The 16,897-nt window shown below is 44.3% G+C and overlaps 1 protein-coding gene across 1 annotated transcript in view; it reads right to left on the bottom strand.

Moving 5' to 3' along the window:
- LOC126299472 (organic cation transporter protein-like) overlaps positions 1 to 15,491 on the bottom strand; it is a 382,823-nt gene extending 367,332 nt beyond the window's left edge. Inside the window, exon 1 of the mRNA XM_049991395.1 lies at positions 15,407 to 15,491. The gene's annotated coding sequence lies outside the window, so the exon portion shown is untranslated. The remainder of the gene's footprint in view (positions 1 to 15,406) is intronic.
- Positions 15,492 to 16,897: the final 1,406 nt, after the last annotated feature.

The following is a 16,897-nucleotide window of genomic DNA, read 5'->3' as shown; positions in this document are numbered from 1 at the left end:
TAATCACCTGACCACGTTGGAAATCCGTGAGTTCCGCGAGGCGCCCCATTCTGCTCTCTCACGATGTCTAGTGACTACTGAGATCGCTGATATGGAGTACCTGGCAGTAGGTGGCAGCACAATGCACCTAATACGAAAAACGTATATTTTGGGGGTGACCGGATACTTTTGATCACATAGCGTATTTTTGTAATTTACCGTTTAATCAAAATTTAGCAGATTTCTTTTCGTACTCATGTGGGTGACCTTATGCTTATTTTTATGGAAAGACAATTGCCACTTTTCACACCAGCAGAACAAGTGCTCACAGCTATAAAGGTTTGCATTTTAGAGCCCATGTTTACTAGTCACTGAAAGTTGCCTACCGTAAATCTTAACAACAACAGTACCGGTGTATTTATTCCATTGTCAGAGGTATCAGAATGATTTTCGCTGGTCGTTTCCCGATGAGTGTTCCTTACCTCAAACTGATACGTTCACCCTTCTTATCATCCCTAACAGTTTGAAACATCATCAAGGAATCACCCCGTATAGGTCCAGTCTACAAAGTGTATCCAAATGAAAAGGAGACTGCAGGTATAGGTAAAGAAATTTTAGTAACAGTATCATAATTACAGCTTATGAGAAACAGTACAGCTGTACATAATTGCTATTGACATTGATATGCCGATCCAAGCGCGCAGGAAAGGAGTGGATGGCTTCGGTGTAGAAACTCCTGGGTTACTGACGGATCCATCTGTTCACGGTGCCCTGCAATTCCTTGTCTCACGTGAATCTCAGACGTTTCAGAGACTCTATTAAGGGGGCCCAAGATATGCCAGTCGCCTGGGGAAATATCGGGGCTGTAAGGAACACTTTCCAGGAGCTCCCATCAAAATTTCTGATGGAGTTCGGGGGTCCTCTTGGCCACAGATACAGCCTCATAACGCTGACATCACTGAACCATTGCGCATCGTACGAATCACGGTTCTCCATACACCTCTACCATCTTGCGATAAATTTGTGCAGCATGCTTCTCTTGCGCGCGAAGAAATTGGATAACCGCTCTTTGTGCTGATCGGGAGGGATCCATCATGCAACGAACTGCGAAAAAACTCTCCACAAATGAGAAAATTTCTGCGAACTCCGGTTGTGCAACAGGAAATACCACGACACCATCTCTCTGTAAACTTATTCACCCACTTTGATTACAAATTACGCCTCTAAAGCAAAGGTCTCCTTTTCAGTTGGGCACACCTCATATATAGCACTTTCGGACTTAGTTTAGGCTGGCATCCATGTGTGCTACATTAATGGGAGCGTTGCTGTCTTCAGGAACTAACAAGACGATTGGAAGTTGTGTTCAAAAATGGTTAAAATGGCTCTGAGCACTATGGGACTTAACATCTGAAGTCATCAGTCCCCTAGACTTAGAACTACTTAAACCTAACTAACCTAAGGACAGCACACACATCCATGCCCGAGGCAGGATTCGAACCCGCGACCGTAGCAGCAGCGCGGTTCCGGACTGAAGCGCCTAGAACCGCTGTTCCACAACGGCCGGTGGAAGTTTTGTAATGTCCGCCTTACTGTCATGTATTATTTTGAAAGCTCGAGTTAGTAACAGGGCGTCGCATCTGGATTTAACATGTTTAATTACTTGTCCTCCCGTATCTCTCTGCAAAGTCACCATATGGGAGGGTAATTTGAAAATAATTTCTTTCTGCACAGGCCAACAGCCTGCAGGTAGTATTTTCTGCACCGTCATGTGCGTTATCGATAAGTCTGCTGCGACATGATATATTGTGCAAAAGATATATGCCTTTATAAATTGAACTTTCTGTATACGATCTAACGATCGTACATTGTATTTCCTCAGCAAGGCCCTGATGTTATTAAGTTTTTGCTCCCATTCGGTGTGATCAATTACCTGTGTTGCGCTCTCAAACATAATCCGAACTAGAGTCTGTCTAGCCAGTGAGCAACTATTGCACTGTTGTTAGGTCCGACATGCATAATTTTGGATTTCGGTAGTTTGAGTTTTGCATACAAGTACATGAATATTTGCGAACCACACGTTGCACTATTAGGAACTAATGATTATGTCGTCAATATAACCGTGAGACACTGAATATTGAAAATCTGAAGGCGTTACAGTTTCTGTACCAGTGTCGAAAGCAATGGCTCAGCTGCCATTGCATAGAATGAGAAAGAGGGCATCCTTGGCGTTCGGACTGTTGAACTGGAAATGCCTCAGTTAGTTGCCCATTGATCTTAATTCTTGAAAAAATACCACCTAGGCATTAGCGTATAGCTTTTAAGAAATATTCGTTGAAACTTATTTACTGCATGGTTCTTATTAAAAAATCGTGATTGATTTTATGGGAGGCTTTACCAAAGTCTAGAAACGCTACTGATCCATGCTATTCAGAACCGGAGTCTGATTTTACAATAAGCTTTAAGTAAAGTGAGTGGTCTTAAATCTTGAATTTTCTTTCCTTTCCTTTGTTTGGGAATGGGTACAAACATCCTCTACGTGAATTAAGGAGGTAATGACTGGATATTTAGTAGGTCACTATATATTTAATTTTGTTTATTTCCCATTATGTTCCACATACGTAAAATTCAACCAGGAGTCGGTCGGGACCAGCTGACTTTTTCTTTGGAGCGTCATTAATTATCATTTTTACTTCACGATTAGTAATTTTTTCGAACAGGTCGGCACTGTCTTCCTCACTTATTCCTGTCTTAATGTGTGTTAGAAGTTCCTCAACTGCCAGTCTATCTATTTCTGTTCCGGCGTAATGGTCCCTATAATACTTTGCCACGAATTGTCTTATTACGGTCTGGGTAGCGTGTTCCTCTCCTTAGCCGTCTCCCAGCGTGATCATTATTCTGTTTTGCCCTGCGTGTCTGTTATTACATGACATAATGACGTACGTTCCTGCGCAATTTCGTCCTTGTCTCAGTCTCGCGTACACATCAAATCCAGGCGCCCCCGGACTACCGCGGTTATTGACGATTTAAAGAGTTTCAATTTGATTACGTTACCTAAAGGTCTTCTGATTGTTTTTAAAGATCTCGCAAGCATAAGAAATAATATGCAACCATTTGTTTTTGCCAATATGCCTGGCCTTTTGCATATTGTGCTCTGTCCTGTCACATTAATGTGACCACCAGTCAAAAGCCTGAATAACCACCTTATGCAACAGGGAACCGCTGCGGGACATGCAGGAAGAACAGTGAGGTTCTCGAAGCGCAGGTTTCTCGGTTGAGGATCCATAGTCCACCTACAGATTCTCGATTGGGTTAGTTAGAGTTGGAGGTAGATGATTAGGGTAGTATGGTAAACTCATCCTGGTGCTCTTCAAACAACGCAAGTTCACTGGCTGCTGTGCGACACGTTGCATTGTCCTGCTGGTAGAGACCATAATGCAGAGGATATAAAAACCTATATGTAGGACTGGACATGGTCGCCAAGGATAGATGTATACTTCTGCTGATCTATTGTGAAATGATAATTAAATCGAAACCCTTAGCTGCCGACAGGTGTTGTTGATATACATCAATGGGGACAGCTGAAAATGTGTGCACCGACCGGGACTCCACCCCGGGATCTCCTGCTTACATGGCAGACGCTCTATCCATCTGAGCCACCGAGGGCACAGAGGATAATGCGACTGCAGGGACTTATCCCTTGCACGCTTCACGTGAGACCCACATTCCTAACTGTCCACAATTTACATTCGTTGTGTTCCTTATAAATATTTGCCCATTCACTCATTACTCGCGTCAGATTAAGCTGGCGAGTCCCGTATGAGTTCAGGCAAAGCGTGCGCATTTGCACAGAAGAGTTTGGGTTCAAATGAAGCGTCTTGATGTGCAGAATACGATTGTGAGGACGGAATATGTAGAAAATGAAGGTCAGGAGACCATGCCACCTTACAATATGAATGACACGTGGAAAGGGCAATGATCAGAGAAGTTTATAGGCCATTTCACACAGTCAACGAACTTGCACAGGAATTCTTTATTAACATAGGTTTTGTCTAATCTATCTGCTGATGTACTGCTAACATAACTATGTACAGTCGGTAAGTTATGGTTTCAAGTAGGTCCACGTGTCTTCTAATTCTAATTCAATAAAGTTTGTAGCCCTTGATACAAATCAAAATTAGTTCCCTGGTCTTTGTAGCGTAACACACAATTAAAATCTCCTGCTAGGTTGGTGGCAGGCCTAACATTCATTAATGGTTCAACTGTCCCATTTCAATGAAAGTCATTTCTGTTCTGCGTTTCATTAGCCACTGGCGACACATGTACGTTAATTTAAATTATGTCATGTAGTTGGACTTATGCCCCAACAGTTTCTGAAATGGCTTACGCCCTACACTTAATATTTCTCTGAATAGAAAGCTGTAGTTCCTCCTTCATTCCCGATATTTATCATGTCATCATATCTGTGATAACCGCTACTTTAGTTGTTACAGCCTATTGTAATATGGGAATTTCTATTAGCTGTATAAAGATAGTCTTTCAAACATTGTAATTCTTCAACGACGTTATCCGAGAGATATTTACCACAGCCAACTTTTAAGTATATGTATGTTCACTGTTTTTTGGCATCCTCTGACCAAGATATAGTCGAATTGGGAGTATATGGGTAAGATGCTACCGTGATTTTGTTAGTCTGATTGTCCAGTTACATACTGATGTTCTCATTCTGAATGGCAACCGTTACCGAAATTACCTCATCTGGTGCCTTTTAGCCTGTCTGAGATTTCTTAAGGATTTCTGTGGTGCGTGCCCATTTTCGTTGTAACTCCAGTGCCTTCTTCTTGCTTTGTGTTCTAGTTGGCCGCTTCATTTGTTTAGTCTACTGGTTTCGGTTGTCTCCACCGGGAGCTTGGTTTTGTAATTTTTGATTTAATTTAAGGTTTTTGTCCTCGTCTGTTAGCGTATCACTGCCTGCTGATAACACTTGAATACTACCGGAATTGTGTGCTTTTGGAACCTTGGAATGTTTGACAGAGATTTAGTTTCCTTTGCAGGTGTCTTCCTACCGTCTAAGGTCTGGATGCAAGTCCTGATGTGGACATGATGAGTTGACCGCTCGACTCTGTATATTTTTCAACATTCCTCGTTGAGCTGAATCCTGATTCTCTGCAGTTTCTCCCCAACTTGATGTGTCCGATCTCACCGATTCCAGTTTTCCTTTAAGGGGCCGGTAATGTTTGCCTATATATCAGGTTTTCTTGATTTCGTCTATCTTCAGCGGATAGTAGCACCTGATTATCCCTCCTTAAAGATTTTACACGGGGCAGTTAGCCTTGAGATGACCCGCTTGATTTGCACCTTACACATGTAAGAAAATAAGGCTTTGAAGCTTTGAACCGTCATATAGGATGGGATATGCTTAGTAAGATCAACTCTAACATTTTGCACACCATTGTCAACATTGAAAGGTTTATTACCTGTCCATCTCTCACCAGTAATCTTCAGATCCGCGCCATAAGGAGTTAACGATTGTCTGATTAGATCGAACTTCAGTTCAAAAGGAGGTTGAACGCGCGCACATATCGAAACCCAAACGCAACACAGCTGATCGCAATTCGACCAGATTCGCCATTCGAATAAAGAAAGTTCGTAGAACCGCCTGTCTTTTTCATAATCCTGGTATATGGTCAACGTTTGGACTTTCATATATACTGAATTACCAAGGAAATCATAAGTATAACCGTAAACGTCATCATCTTGCAAACCTACCTTTCGAATAACCAGCCGACGATTTCGAACACGTTCGGCCTTTCATATCCGAACAGGAACAAAAACTTTGACGTAGATTTTCTAATCTGAGCTTCGATGGCTGAATGGGTCTGTTGTACTCACAAGTTACAGCGACACACGGCCGACTGCGTGTCCCACTCGCACATTCGCAGCGAGCTCCGCACACAACCATACGCGATGGTGGCTAAATGGGCGCTTACCCCTCCACTCCACACATGGCTTGCTCACAATTTTCTCGCCACATGGGATGTGCCACACTGGAGACAATTTCACCTCCATGGAGGTGGATTAGGATAGTCTGTTCAGTACATTCATTTCTTGTTCGAGCGCGTCACCATTCATTAACTGCCATGGCTACCGAATACATACTTTCGACTTGATATTGTAATCACTAAAGTAAATTCACATAATGTCGAACAGCACGAAATTGCAACATGAAAGGGTTCAGAAGTTCGTACAGAAGGTGTTGCTTTCCACTCGAACTCTTCTGGTGCTTGAAGTGTTCGTGGTGTAGTGTGGTGCACTTCACACAGAATAAACTCAAAGCTGAGATATTGAGTGCAGTCCACCATTTTTTTCTGAAAGTTGCGTTTCGTTAAATATAACTGCGTAGAAAACAGCATTGTGACTGCTGCTTACGTAGCATGTGACGTAAAGTACGTAACTTAACATTTTGGGCATAATTAACCTGAAATAACTAGGTTGGTACATCAGTTCGTGGAGGCTTTGTTGGGCGTGTTGTCACGTGGGTTGCTATAAGTATATTCATCAATTGTCATTTTTTATTTGAGGTTGTATAATTAATCTTGTGATGATTATTGAATGTTGCATATTAAAAGGTTACGATAAATGTTGTTTAAGCATTAGAAAACGGAGTGTGATACAGAAATAGGGTACAACATATGTGAAATTTTGTTCTCTTTGCATTAATAAAGGGGTACAGGCAGCGAAGGCAGCTGAAAACGGTTCAAATGGCTCTAAGCACCATGGGACTTAACATCTGAGGTCATCAGTCCCCTAGACTTAGAACTACCTAAACCTAACTAACCTAAAGACATCACACACATCCATGCCCGAGGCAGGATTCGGACCTGCGACTGTAGCAGCAACGCGGTTCTGGACTGAAGTGCCTAGAACCACTCGGCCACAGCGGCCGGCTGAAGGCAGCTGAAAACATTTGTGTCGTGTATGGGATAAGTAAATTGTACAAATCACGTCAGAAAATACTTTCTCGTCTTAAATGTGATCGTTTAGGCGTGAATTATTTGCCACTTACAAGGAGACCAACGGATTTTGATGAAGGACGTTTTTACATGTTATTACGATCCACATCAGTACACCGGACTATCCGCAAATTTAACCAATTGCAACCATTTATCTCTGCGAGACACTTGCATTTAATGGGCAATGTCGGGAAATAAAAGAATGAATACAATAATAGGTTTAAACTTCCCGTCGAAGACAAAGTGATTAGAGATAAAGCAGAATCTCAGAATGGGAAGGATGGAGAAGGAAACAAACTGCGCTTTTTAAAAGGAAAGATCCCAACGTTTACCTTAATCGGCTTAAAGAAATCACAGAGTCACGGGAACGGGCAGGTCAGTCCATTCGCCGAATATCCTCTCGTTCCAAGATCTCCAGCTGAGCTGTTCGACGCGGAAGCTCATTCTCGCGCATAAAAATAAAGTTTCTACCGAGTGTACTCCTGAGAAGACACACACGGAGAAGGAGTATAGTGTCAGAATAACGTTGACCAATGTGTGTATCGTGTTCAACGTTTTGCAGACCAGTACGCTCATGCAACTTTATTCCTTCCCACACCATGACACCTGGATCACTAAGACAATCGTGTTTAACAATGCTGGACTTACCTTCACATGGCGAGATGTGGGAAGACATAATGCACTCAGGGACATTGTCGAACATGATCGTTTTGGTGGCCCAGGAATTATAGCGAGGAGAGGCATAATGTTGCATTGGTGTTCTGACCTCCAAATCTTTGAAGAGTGTAAACTCACTGGTCAATGTTATTGTGACACTCCACTCCTTCCCCATGTGCGCCTTTTCAAGGGTGTGCTTTTAGCCCAGACTTAATTTTTACGGATGGCAATGCGCGACCTGCGGAGGTGATGGAGCTCTCGGAACGAGAGGATTCTCGGCGAATGAAACGATCTACCCGTTCCTCCGACTTAAATCCCATCGAGCAAACATGGGATGCTTTGGGGAGACGTAGTGCCTCACGTCTGCATGCGCCAGCGACCATCCAGCTGTTGTCAGTCGAGTTCTGGTGAGGACTGGAAGTCATTACCAACCTTGTGGCCGGCATGGAACCACGTTTCAGAGCATGCGTTGCCGTCGAGATCACACAACCTATTAAGAACCGCGTCCCGCGGTTTTAATGTCCAGGGGACCATTATAAATGGCACTGACTTCAGTGTAATTAATGTCTTTGGATGAAAGTGTCATTTCTGTTAGTCTCATTGTGTATTTCTTTCAGTTATCAGTTGTACTATACTCTAGCAATCTGTCCGCTTGGGTAGCCGCGCCGTCTAATGCGCTGCTTTTCTAGCGGGAAGGCGCCCGGCGGATTAGTGTCGAGGTCTGGTGTGCCGGCCAGCCTGTGGATGGTTTTTAAGGCGGTTTTCCATCTGCCTCGGCGAATGCTGGCTGGTTCCCCTTATTATGCCTCAGTTACACTATATCGGCGACTGCTGTGCAAACACTGTCTCCAAATACGCGTATTATTCTACCACGCAAACATTTGGGGTTACACTCGTCTGGTGCGAGACGTTCCCGGGTGTGTGTGTGTGTGTGTGGTGGGGGGGGGGGGGGGGGGGAGGGGGCAGCACAATAACCCTCGGTTCGGTGTGGGGCTGCGGTGGGGTGGGTGGACTGCCGTAGCCTGTTATCGGGTCGTGCTCCACTGAGGGCTACGGCTGGTCGAAGCCTCTCTGTCGTTTCTAGGTCCCCAGTTTAATACACAATACAATATACTGTAGCAATTCTTTCTATGTTTGGTTCAAGTTTCATCGAGCTGTTTTTCTAGGCGGTGACAAATCATGCGAAAGTTACTTTCGTCCGTGCGTTTTGCCCACCAGTGTAATTTCCCTTTAAGTTTTATCTCTTATGTTCAACCAACTAATCACGATATCCTAAAGAGGAAAATGACGTCATTTAAGCATATCTGTACTGAGGCTCTGGTGATGGTTTCAAGTGTTGTGTGTATCGTGACACGACATGCGTCACCAGATACCTCTTCTATCCCATTAAAAGCCTGTCGCGCGCTACAATCATTGCTAAAATACATATAATTTCAAATAGTAACTAAATGTGATATTCAACACGACGTATCACACTGATAAAATAAGTTTCGTTCCAAAGCTAATCTAAGTTCAACAAAGAGAGAGTACCCGTTCAGGGACCTCTTCATTTTGCTCCTTATCCTGCGTCCGTGCGTCGATAAGCACCAAAATAAGTAATAACGCTAACTGCTCCTGAAAGTCGACATTTAAAGCAGACATTTTGCCAGCAAACAGTTTGCCGCAGTCCTTAAACCGCGAGGCCATTCTGTAAACTGGCAAATTTGCTGCGTGTGACTCAGACCTAGCGAAAGGCAGAAGGAAAACTTTGATTCATGTGAAGAACTCTAATGAAGAACTGTAATGAAAATGACCCATGAAATTGGTTAATTTCATGGCTCATTTTCAGTTCGTTAGGGTTCTTCATGTGAATCGAAGTTTGCCATCTGTCCCTGCAACTGGTTTTACGTGATAGCACCACTTTAAATGTATTTTATTATATTAATTATATTAATTATATTAATAATAATGTAATATTAACGTGTATTTCTAGATCAGCTACCTAGACAAGAAATTAGACAGCCCCAGGTGGCAACACGTTAATACCTCGTGAAATCGCATCTAGCGTCGAGGAAGAGAACCCAGAACTTTCTTCAGGTGTGCCACATTCGGTTGAATCTGTAGGGCCATCAAATTTTTGGAAAATAGAGTCGAACGTTTCACCCACTGTTGCAAATAAAATTCTATTGGAATATGATCGGTTGATTTTACGGGTAAGTCGAGATGCAATAAGGTGCTTGAATGTTCGTCAATACAGGAACGTAAGAGTGCAGCACTGAGAACACGGATGCTGTTTTTTTTTGCAAGTCAGGACTATCCACAGCACATTCAACACGTAGATGTCGGAGAAAGGTGCACACTTGAAATAACCATGATAGTTCATGTTCACGCTAACCTCATTAGGCCGTTCATGGACTCGATGCCTTCTGTCACTTACAAAGAGCAAAATCGTGTATGGTCGGACCTACTACACCCCTCCAATCAACTACTGTCCAGTTTCTGTGTTATTTCGCGTACCGAAGACGGGCAGTGCCGCTGTCTTCAGTGGCGTTTTGCTAGGTACTCGACTCCAAATGTCTATCGAATGCAGTTCCCCACGCGAAACTGGTTGAGGTGGAATTACAATCACTGTAAACAGTAATTCCTGTCGGGACTGAGAGTGATTTTCATAGACAAGGCAAAACACTCGTCTTCGGCCCCGAACAATTAGGATCTTTGTACGACCCCTGTTGTTACGCCATACTGAGTAGCTGCGAGTGGTACACCTTTCCTTATAGACACGTTGGAGAGTCCACAATTGAAACGAACGCGATAGGCCCTTTCTGTCTCACGTCGTCTCATCTTAGTACTGTGGTGCCATTCATCCTATGGATATGTACACACCACTTCACTTCTACGACTTCTTTTACTGTTGGAGGATCACTTGCCCGCCTGGTTTCAGTTTTACACTATGAAAAGCGCTCCGAGGCTAACTGAGTGCATTTTCAAGGGGTTTACTCGCATATCCTGTAACCTTTGGGAAAGGGTTGAGGAGTTACTGGAGTTTTGGTCTTTGAGTTAACTCGATCCGTATGAAGTAGGGACTTGGAGAGAGTACTGAATCTGATAAACCAATGGAAGACGTGAGTGAGAGGGTGATGGTGGATATAGAAAATGGCTCTGAGCACTATGGGACTGAACATCTCAGGTCATCAGTCCCCTAGAACTTAGAACTCCTTAAACCTAACTAACCTAAGGACATCACACACATCCATGCCTGCCCGAGGCAGGATTCGAAACTGGGTCCAGACTGAAGCTGCTCGGTCACACCAGCTGGCTGTAGATATAGAAAGCGAGACACTGAGTACACGTTGTTCAAGTACGTCTATAGAGTGTGAAACCGACGGGCTTCAGCCAGTCACACTACATTGCTGAAGGTAAGGATAGGCGAAATACATCTTTTGGAGATGTGGAGGATATTAGAGAAACTAATCCCCATAGTAATCCTTTTCGCACCTGGTTGTGTCGTGGTTTATCCAAATCTCTTAAGGCGGATGCCGAAATGGTTCCTTTGAAAAGGACATGGCAGATTTGTAGACATAGTGAATGAAATAAATCGTGGGGAATAAAAAAGCGGATGGCGATAGGAGGTAAGACACTCCACTGTCAAGGGACCCGCCTCCGTTGCCGAACTTGCTGACGCAGCCTTGTGTGGTCGATCTCAACTCGGAGAGAGCCGTTTCGAATATTGCTGGTGGAACAAGTTGTCACCAGCAATATTTGACCCTGACCAAAACTTCTTGACGATGCACTCGTGTAGTAGATTGAATACAAAAAATCTCCGCGGTGTCAACAGTTACACTTAAGACACTGTCTCACACGCCATGAGCTGAAGGGCCATTGTGCGAGGAGGAATTAACCTATTCCGGTGAGATGTTTGGGCCTACCTTTCGTGGTTCTCCAGACAACAGTAACACATAACTGCGTAGACAAGCAACAAGGAAACATAGCATATTTACAACTTCATCCACATCTATACTCCGAAAGTCACTTTATGGCTTGTGGCGACGGGTGCTTTGTGTACCACTATCACTTACTCCTTTCCTGTTCCAACTGTCAATTACACCGTTCCTGTTTCAGCTGTCACTTACCCGTTTCCTATTCGAGACGCGAATGATCAAGGGAAGAACGCTTGTTGGTAAGCCTCTCTGTGAGCTCGAATCACTCTAACTTTACCTTTGTGGTCTTTTCGAGAAATATACGTAGGAGGGGAGAACATATCGCTTGAATCTTCTACGAACGTACACTCTTGGAATTTTGATAGTAAACTACACCACTGGATCTGGCCGAGCATCTCAGTTACGCTTTCACGATTGGTAAATGACCTTTGCCACGAAACGCACTGCTCTTCATTGTATGTTCTGTATTTCCTCTATCAATCTTATCTGGTACGGATCCCGGACTGACGAGCAGTATTCAAGTATTGGTCGAACGAGGATTTTGTGAGCTGCCACTTTCGTGGGTGGAGTACTCTTTTTGAGGAGTTTTCCATTGAGTCTCAGTCTGGCATCTGCCTTACCTGGGATCAGTTTTATGTGGTCGTTCCGCTTTAAACAGCTACCTACGTGTCCTCCTGGATATTTCATGAATGTGATTGCTTCCAGCGATTTTTCTGCAATCGTGTACTCACAATAAGGTAGAAAGACTCATTATTGAGTAAGATACACGTTACATTTGTTTATACAGGTCTACCTGCACTTCCATACAATTTTCTAGTGCACTGACTTCTCTGGATACAGCAGCAGCATAGTGCGCGAAAGCCCTCATGGAACTTCCGACGTTATACATGGTGGTCCATTGCTAGTGACCGGGCCAAATATCTCACGAAATAAGCATCAAACGAAAAAAACTATAAAGAACGAAACTCGTCTAGCTTGAAGGGGGAAACCAGATGGCGCTATGGTTGGGCCGCTAGCTGGCGCTGCCATAGGTCAAACGGATATCAATTCCTTTTTTTAAAAAATAGGAACCCCCATTTTTTTATTACGTATTCGCGTGGTACCTAGAGAAATATGAATGTTTTAGTTGGACTACTTTTTTCGCTTTGTGATAGATGGCGCTGTAATAGTCACGAACGTATAAGTACGTGGTCTCACGTAACATTCCGCCAGTGCGGACTGTATTTGCTTCGTGATACATTACCCGTGTTGAAATGGACCGTTTACCAACTGCGAAAAAGGTCGATATCGTGTTGATGTATGGCTATTGTGATCAAAATGCCCAACGGGCGTGTGCTATGTATGCTGCTCGGTATCCTGGACGACATCATCCAAGTGTCCGGACCGTTCGCCGGATAGTTAAGTTGTTTAAGAAAACATGAAGTGTTCAGCCTCATGTGAAACGTCAACCACGACCTGCAACAAATGATGATTCCCAAGTATGTGTTTTAGCTGCTGTCGCGGCTAATCCGCACATCAGCAGCACACAAGTTGCGCGAGAACGGGAATCTCAAAAACGTCCGTGTTGAGAATGCTACATCAACATCGATTGCACCCGTACCATATATCTATGCACCAGGAATTGGATGGGGACGACTTTGAACGTCGTGTACAGTTCTGCCACAGGGCACAAGAGAAATTATGGGACGCTCACAAATTTTTTGCACGCGTTCTATTTAGCGACGAAGAGTCATTCACCAACAGCGGTAACGTAAACCGGCATAATATGCACTATTGGTGAACGGAAAATCCACGATGGCTGCGACAAGTGGAACATCAGCGACGTTGGAGGGTTAATGTATGGTGCGGCATTATGGGAGGAAGGATAATTGGCCCCCATTTTATCGATGGCAATCTAAATAGTGCAATGTATGCTGATTACCTACATAATGTTCTACCGATGTTACAACAAAATGTTTCACTGCGTGACAGAATGGCGATGTCCTTCCAACATGATGGATGTCCGGCACATAGCTCGCGTGCGGTTGGGGGTTGGGTTGTTTGGGGAAGGAGACCAGACAGCGAGGTCATCGGTCTCATCGGATTAGGGAAGGACGGGGAAGGAAGTCGGCCGTGACCTTTGAAAGAAACCATCCCGGCATTTGCCTGGAGCGATTTAGGGAAACCACGGAAAAACGGAAAACCTAAATCAGGATGGCCAGACGCGGGATTGAACCGTCGTCCTCCCGAATGCGAGTCCAGTGTCTAACCACTGCGTGTCTAACCACTGCGCCACCTCGCTCGGTCGCGTGTGGTTGAAGCGGTATTGAATAGCATATTTCATTACAGGTGGATTGGTCGTCGAAGCACCATACCATGGCCCGCACGTTCACCGGATCTGACGTCCCCGGATTTCTTTCTGTGGGGAAAGTTGAAGGATATTTGCTAACGTGATCCACCGACAACGCCTAACAACATGCGTCAACGCATTCTCAATGCATGTGCAAACATTACGGAAGGCGAACTACTCGCTGTTGAGAGCAATGTCATTACACGTATTGCCAAATGCATTGAGGTTGACGGACGTCATTTTGAGCATTTATTTTGCATTAATGTGGCATTTACAGGAAATCACGCCGTAGCAGCATGCGTTCTCAGAAACGATAAGTTCACAAATGTACATGTATCACATTGGAACAACCGAAACAAAATGTTCAAACGTACCTACTTTCTGTATTTTAATTTACAAAACATACCTGTTACCAGCAGTTTGTCTAAAATTGTGATCCATATGTTTGTGACTATTGCAGCGCCATCTGTCACAAAGCGAAAAAAGTGGTCCAACTAAAACATTCATATTTCTTTACGTACAACACGAATATGCAATAAGAAATGGGGGCTCCTACTTTTAAAAAACGCAGTTGATATCGGTTTGACCTATGGCAGCGCCATCTAGCGTTCCAACCATAGCGCCAACTGGTTTCCCCCTTCAAACTAGACAAGTTCCGTTCTTTTCTAGTTTTTTCGTTTGACGCTTCTTTCGTGAGATATTTGGCCCGCTCACGATCAATGGACCACCCAGTATATACTGTGAACACTAATGGTTGTGTATCACTCCCGAAACTACTTTTACTTCTTAAGATTTCTCTTTGTTAAGAATGATGGGCTGTGTTTTGTTTACTAAGAACTCTTCAATCTAACAGAAGAAAAGATCCAACGAAGAGCGGCGCGGTCGTCACCGGATCGTTTAGTCGGCGCAGGAGTGTTACAGAGAAGCTTAACAAACTCCAACGGTAGACGCTACAAGACAGACGTTCTGCATCACAGAGAGGTTTACTATTGAAATTTCGAGAGAGTACTTCCCGAGAAGAGCCGACAAACATATTACTTCCTCCCACTTACATCTCGCGAAATGGCCACTATGACAAAATACGATTAATTAGAGCTAATGCAGAGGCTTACCGACAGTCATTCTTCCCACGCACCATTAGCGAGTGAAACATCGAAGGCGAGATCAGTTAGTGATACCAGAAGTAACATCTGCCACACATTGTCAGGTGATTAGCGGAGTATTGATGTGGAAGTAGATGTAATCACACAGTTGGTCTGATGTTCTGTACTCTCGTATTTTGTTCATTAGGCGGCATTGTGGAACTGCATCGAATGCCTTTCGGGAGCCAAGGATCACTTCAACCTGGACGCCGGTAACTACTACTTACTGGGCCTCGCGCACAAATGTGCAATATACACGTTTCCAGAATTATACATCCCAAAACTTTCAGTCATTTAGAAAGTACGCAGTATAGAGCGATGCTCGGACAAAAAAGCTGAAAGTAACATTTAGCGTGGAGAGGGGCGACTCACTGTTGCGGCCGCTGCGTGCAGTGGAATCCGCCGGCGCTCGGCTCCCACCAAACACTGACCACTGCCACTGCACTCCCGCTCACATAATCGCCCTCTGCTGCCTCCTATCTTGTTACGCCACGGCAGACGTCACGCTGCCGTCTTCGGGGCTGCCGCGACAGGATTGTCGCTATTAAAACAGATGCACTCGCATTTTTCCATTTTTCAGGAAGGTCGCTGTGATTCGGAAATTCGTCAAAGCTATACAAAAGGTTGTTTATTGTGAAATAATCGTCATGGTACATTACAATTGTGCGTCGCACCGGAAGTCGAACCTCAGACGTCCATCGCGGGTAGGCGCACTAACGACAAAGCTATCCAAACACGGCTCATTGCCCGCCCTCATAACTTTACTTCCACCAGTGTCAATTCTTCTATCTTCCAAGCTTCAAGCCGGCCGCGGTAGTCTCGCGGTTCTACGCGCGGTTCGGAACCGTGAGACTGCTACGGTCGCAGGTTCGAATCCTACCTCGGGCATGGATGTGTGTGATGTCCTTAGGTTAGTTAGGTTTAAGTAGTTCTAAGTTCTAGGGGACTAATGACCACAGCAGTTGAGTCCCATAGTGCTCAGAGCCATTTGAACCATTTTCCAAGCTTGAAAGGTAGGAGGTAGGAGAACAGGGGCTGGGGCAAGTACGGTTGCGAGGAGTGGAGGTCGCGATTAAAGCTCGAATAGCTCAATCGGTAGAGTGCTTGCTCGCAAAAGGCAACGGTCCGAGATTGGAGTCCTGGTTCGGCGTAAGGTTTTCACTTGCCAGAAAGTTTCGAAACTGCACACTCTCGGCTGTAAAAGTAAAAATTCATTGGGGGAACAGTTCCATGGACTGTCAATAAGCGCCGGCCGCTACGGTCGCAGGTTCGAATCCTGCCTCGGGCATGGATGTGTGTGATGTCCTTAGGGTAGTTAGGTTTAAGTAGTTCTAAGCCATTTGAACCATCTTTTTGTAAATAAGCCATTTCTCGGGTATATTCTTTCTCCCAGAAGTGCTTGTCCCGCAACGAATGCAGGAGATCTGTGACGTTTGGCAGGTAAGAGCAGAGGGAATGGTACAAGTAAAGCTGTGAGGACGGATTGTGAGTCTTGTTTGGATAGCTCTGTCAGTAGAGCACTTTCACGCAAAAGGACGAGATACTAGGTTCGAGCCCCGGTCCGGAACATAGTTTTAATATTCCTGAAAGTTCAAAATCGGCGAACACTCACCCGCACAGTGAAACTTCCATCTCGATATTCTCATATAAATAGAGCTCGTGTCGGGACACGTAGCAACCTACAGCAGCAAACGAACCAAAAATTGTTAAACAGATAGTTTAAATATCAGAGTAAAACTTACTCAACAGACTACTTACAAATTATCCAGAACCAGTATTCAGTGAAAAATCTAGGAATGCATCATACCACCTGCGAATCGGTGCGTTAAAGGCCACGAAGTCAAGATTAGACTAACTGCAGCG

The sequence above is a fragment of the Schistocerca gregaria genome, chromosome X (assembly GCF_023897955.1).
Source record: "Schistocerca gregaria isolate iqSchGreg1 chromosome X, iqSchGreg1.2, whole genome shotgun sequence".
Classification (NCBI taxonomy): domain Eukaryota; kingdom Metazoa; phylum Arthropoda; class Insecta; order Orthoptera; family Acrididae; genus Schistocerca; species Schistocerca gregaria.
Note: the sequence above shows the minus strand (reverse complement) of the source record. Positions and strands in the feature narration are given on the sequence as shown.